Genomic DNA, 6000 nt, shown 5'->3' on the forward strand with positions numbered 1-6000 from the left:
TACTGCCTATGTTCTCTAGGATTTTGATGGATTCATGTCTCGCATTGAGGTCTTTCATCCATTTAGAGTTTATCTTTGTGTATGGTGTAAGAGAATGGTTGAGTTTCATTCTTCTGTATGTAGCTGTCTAGTTTTGGTAGCACAATTTATTGAAGAAACTTTTTTCCCATGGATATTTTTCCCTGCTTTGTTGAAGATTATTTGACCATAGCGTTAAGGTTCCATATATGCGCTCTCTGCTCTGTTCCACTGGTCTATGGTGTCTGTTTCTGTGTCAGTAACATGCTGTCTTGGTGATCACAGCTCTGTAATAAACTTTGAAATCAGGCAATGTGATGCCCCCAGTTTTGTTGTTCTTTTTCAACATTCCCTTGGTGATTCAGGGTCTTTTCTGGTTCCATGCAAATTTTAGGATTGTTTGTTCCAGCACTTTGAAAAATGCCAATGGCATTTTGATTGGGATGGTGTTGAAAGTATAGATTGCTCTGGGCAGCATAGACATTTTAACAATGCTTATTCTTCTGACCCATGAGCATGGAATGTTTTTTCTACCTTTTTGTGTCTTCTTCAATTTCCTTCACGAGTGTTCTGTAGTTCCTAGAGTATAGATCCTTTACCTCTTTGGTTAGGTTTATTTCAAGGTATCTTAAAGTTTTTGGTGCTATTGTAAAGGGAATAGATTCTCTAATTTCTCGTTTCTCTAATTTCTAATTTCTCGTTTGAAATTCTGCAGTTTCATTGTTAGTGTATAAGAAAGCTGCTGATTTCTGTGCATTAATTTTTGTCTCCTGCCACATTGCTGAATTGCCGTATGAGTTCTAGTAATTTGGGGCTGGAGTCTTTTGGGTTTTCCACATTAAATATCACGTCATCTGCAAAGAGAGGGAGTTTGACTTCTTTTTTGCCAATTTGAATCACTTTTATTTATTTAATTTGTTTGTTTGTTTGTTGTTGTCTGATTTGCTGTTGCTAGGATTTCTAGTACTATGTTGAACAATAGTGGTGAGAGTGGGTATCCTTGTCATGTTCCTGATCTTAAAGGAAAGGCTGTCAGCTTTTCCCCATTGAGAATGATATTCGTTATGGGTTTTCATGGATGGATATTATGGAATTGAGGAATCTTCCCTCTATCCCTATAATCTGAAGTTTTAATTAGGAAAGGATGCTGTATTTTGTCAAATGCTTTTTCTGCATCAATTGAGAGGACCATGTGGTTCTCTCTTCTCTTATTAAAAGAATCAATCACGTTGATTGATTTGCAGATGTTGAACCACCTTGCATCCCAGGGATAAATGCCACCTTGTCGAGGTGGTAAACTTTTTAATGTACTGTTGGATCCTGTTGGCTAGGATCTTGTTGAGAATCATGGCACCCATGATCATCAGAGATATTGGTCTGAAATTCTCCTTTTTGATGGGGTCCTTTCTATGAGGTCAGAAACACCCTGGTTTGGGGATCAGGGTATTTCTGGCCTCATAGAAAGAGTGTGGAAGTTTTCCTTCTGTTTCTATTTTTTTGAAACTGTTTCAGGAGAGTAGATATTATTTCTCTGAATGTTTGGTAGAATTCCCCAGAGAATCCATCAGGTTCAGGACTCTTGTTTTAGGGAGATTTTTGATCACTGCTTCAATCTCATTAGTTATTGGTCTATTCAGGTTGTCAATTTCTTCCTATTTCAGTCTTGGAAGTTTATAGGTTTCTAGGAATGCATCTGTTTCTTCTAGGTTCCTTAAGTTATTGGCATATAACTTGATAATAATTTCTGATGATTGTTTCTATTTCCTTGGTGTTATTTTTGACCTCTCCCCTTCATAATTTTATTCATTTGGGTCCTCTCTCTTTTATTTTGGATTAGTTTGGCCAGAGGTTTATCAACCTTATTGATTCTTTCAGAAAACCACCTTCTAGTTTCTTCGATGTGATCTACTGTATCTCTAGTTTCTATCTCATTGATCTCTGCTCTAATCTTGATTATTTCCCTTCTTGTGCATAGAGTTGGCTTAATTTGTTGTTGATTCTCCAGTTCTTTAAGGTAAAAAGAGAGTTTGTGTATTCAGGAATTTTCTTTCTTTCTTTCTTTAGTGAGGTTTGAATGGCTATGTATTTGCCCGTTAGGACTGCCTTTGCTGTACCCTATAGATTTTGGACTGGTGTGTTTTCATTCTCATTGTTTTCCATGAATTGTTTAAGTTCTTCTTTGATTTCCTGGTTGAGCCATACATTTTTGAGCAGGATGGCCTTTAGCTTCCAACTATTTGAATTTAATTTTTTTTAATTTAATTTTTTTTCAGTGTTTTGAGAGTCATTGTTTATGCACCACAACCACTGCTCCATGCAATACATGTACTCCTTAATACCCATCATCAGGGTCACCCATCCCCCCAACCCCCGCCCCTCAAAACATTCAGTTTTTTTCTCAGTGTCCACAGTCTCTCATGCTTCATTTCCCCCTCCGATTTAACCCAATTCACATTTCCTTTCCTTCTCCTATGTCCTCTGTGCTATTCCTTATGTTCCACAAGTAAGTGTAACCATATGATAATTGACTTTCTCTGCTTGACTTATTTCACTCAGCATAATCTCCTCCAGTCCCATTCATGCTGATACAAAAGTTGGGTATTCATCGTTTCTGTTGGAGGCTTAATATTACATTGTATGTATGGACCATATTTTCTTTATCCATTCATCTGTTGAAGGGCATCTTGGCTCTTTCCACAGTTTGGCAATGGTAGACATTGCCGCTATTCACATTGGGGTACAGATGACCCTTCTTTTCACTACATCTGTACCTTTGGGGTAAATACCCAGTACTTATGACCCAGTACAGGGTCATAGTGTAGCTCAAAAATATGTTTTTATTGGCATCATGTTGTCTGTGAGGTCCTTGTTTCTATAGATTGTCTCTGTAAATTTCTGTTCTATATCTCTCTTGGGGTCTCTCTTTTTTTATAGAACCCCCTTAGTATTTCTTGCAGGTGCCAGCTTAGTGGTCACATATTCTTTCGGTTTTTGCCTGTCTTGGAAGTTCTTTATCTCTGCATCTATTCTAAATGACAGTCTTGCTGAATAAAGTATTCTTGGCTGCATGTTCTTTTCATTTAGTACCCTGAATATGTCCTGCTAGTTTCCTGAGGACAAGTCTGACGTTTTTCTGATGTTCCTTCCTCTGTACATAAGGAATCTCTTCCCCCTAGCTGCCCCTAAGATGTTTTCCCTGGTTTTAAGATTTCTGAGTTTCACTATCACATGCCTGTGGTCAGTCTGCCCTCCTTGATCTTGGGGGTGTACTCTGCCTCTAGGACACGAGCACTTGTTTCATTCCCCAGATTAGAGAAATTCTCAGCTAGGATTTATTCAACTATATCTTGTAGTCCTCTCTCTCTATCCACCCGCCCCGCCCAACCAAGGATCCCAATAATTCTGACATTGGAATGTTTCATGGTGTCATTTATTTCTCTAATTCTATTTTCGTGGATTCTGAGCTGTTGCTCCAGGCCTCCTCCTGATCCTTCTTTTCTGTCATTTTGTCTTCTAGATCACTAATTCAATCTTCTGCCTCACATACCCTAGCTGTTAGAGTATATAGATTAGATTGGATCTCACTGACAGCATTTTTAAGTTCTGCCAGATCAACTCTCACTTCTACCCTTATAGAATCTATGTTGCCATTAATGGTTTTCTCCCTCCTAGCTATTATCTGCATAAGTGTTACCCTGAAGTCTTTCTGACATCTTGCTTACATCCATATCTATTAGTTCTGTGGCAGAGGTCACAGTCTCTGAATTTTTCCTCTGTTGGGGGTTCCTCCTCCTAGTCATTCTGCTGAGAGGTGGTTGAAGGGATGTACAAAGTCCAAACTATTGACCACAACCCAAGTAGATGCACCTGTTTTATAGGGACCTTAGGGTTGTTGGCCTCTTGTTCTTTCAGCCTGTCATCTGGGGGAGTGTCCTGCTGTGCTATTACTCAGGCAACACTGTTTGGACAGAATGCCCTTCCCCCCTGTGGGGGGGAGGGGTGGGATGGGCCCAGTGAAAACTGGTTGGGGGCCGGGGGTTTGTTCTCTGGTGGCTGTCCCTGCTGGCTTTCTGTGTCTCTTTCGAGAGTCAGAGCAGAAGTGATGGTATCCAATCCTGTCTTAGAACAGAGAGATTGCAGTCTGTTTTCCAGAAAGCCCTTCAGGCCAGACTGTCTCTGTTTTTGTCTGTGCTGCTTAAGAACCACATTGTCCTGGGCTGTGCACCTCACAGGAGCACTCCCAACTCTTGCTTCCAGATCCAGGCACGTCTCTGCCCTTTGTGCTTCTAAAACTGCCAGCTACCCCCAGTTCACATGTGTGCCCCTGCAGCTCCAGGTTTCAGTCCAGGTGCTGCCTTAAAGCCCTTTCCCCATGGCTACAGGTCTGCAAGTCTGTGCCTGGTCCCCAGAGGGGGACACTTTTGCACTCCTGTGTTATTTCATCTTCCTGGGGCCAGTGTTTATAGTGGTTCCCTCCCCCTTCTGTTTATCTTCTGATATCTGCCCCAGAATCATGGCTCCCCACTTCATACCTTGAAACAAACCACTGGAGATATTCTGTTGGTATAGACCCTGATATATCTTCTACATTTCAGACTGATTTCATGGATGTTCAGAGTGGTCTGGCAGATATCCAGCTCAATTCAGGGGACCAGTTGAAATAGGGTCCTCTACTCCTCTGCCATCTTGGCCCCCCTCCCTTATTTTTTGTAAGATTTTATTTTTTTTTTAGAAAGACAGAGTGTAAATGGGGAGGGGAGGAGGGACAAGGAGAGAACCTCAAGCAGACTGTGCTGAGCATGGAGCCCAATGTGGGGCTTGATCCCATGACCCTGAGATCATGACCTGAGCCGAAACCAAGAGTTGGATGTTCAACCCACTGAGATACCCAGGTGCCCCCTGACCCACTCATTTTAACAGCCCACAACCACCCACATATTCAGTGTATGAAGATGATTTATAAGACTAAGCATATGGTCATATGCATAGGTAAGACTTAATTATAGTGACACAAAGAGGAAGTAACATCAGAAAGAGGAAAAAACTGCAGGAATTAGTCTAGAGCCTAGAGGAACCCATATGCAAGCTTCCTGTGCTGTCCTTGAAGGGGCTGCACAGAGCGTACTCCCTCCAACAGTGAAATGCATTAACGTGGGCACAGTATTTCTGTCTAGGGAAGCCTGTTTAAAAAGCCCAGGGTTTTTAAATTTTGCCCACCAAAATTTTAATTTCCCAGAAGAAAAGCAAGTGTTCACCATAAATCACATGGTCTCTAAAACAGTCTGGTGAAGCTAGCACAGCCAATACAACCATATCAAATAGAGAAAATTTCAAAAGCCAAGTTTTTAGATGCCAGCTGAGGACCAACCCTGTAAGCAAGCCCTTCTAAAGATTAGACCACATCACTTATTGAAAAGACTGTTTTTTCCCTTGGAATGGTCATGGTTTCCTTGAAAATCAGCTGAACATAGAGGCTTATGTTATATTTCTGGACTCTATATTCTATTGATCTACATGTCTTATGTTAATACCATACTATATTGATCACTGTAGCTTTGTAGTAACTTCTGAAATCAGGAAGTATGGGTCTTCCACATTCATTAGTTTGTGATCTTGTTTTGATCTTCATGTCCCTTGTGATTCCAAATGCATCTCAGGACCAGCTTTTTCATTTTTTCTGTACTTATTAAAAGTCTATATGGACTTGAGCTTCTCACAACATGGTAGCTCAGTTCTAAGAGAGAGCATCTGGGGACAAGTATTCTAAGAGAAAATGGAGAAAGCTCCATGACTTTTTATGATCTCACCTTAAGTTACAAAGTGTCACTTCTGTAGTGTACTGGTTGAAGCAGTCATAAGCCATTTCAAAGGGAAGGGGACATAGACTCCCACCTTCCCATGAGAAAATTTGGGGTCGCCACCAAATTCATTTTATGAATTCATTCACAATTTCCTCCATTTCATAGATAGATGATGGATAGA

The sequence above is a fragment of the Meles meles genome, chromosome 13, assembly GCF_922984935.1.
Source record: "Meles meles chromosome 13, mMelMel3.1 paternal haplotype, whole genome shotgun sequence".
In the NCBI taxonomy this organism is placed as follows: Eukaryota; Metazoa; Chordata; class Mammalia; order Carnivora; family Mustelidae; genus Meles; species Meles meles.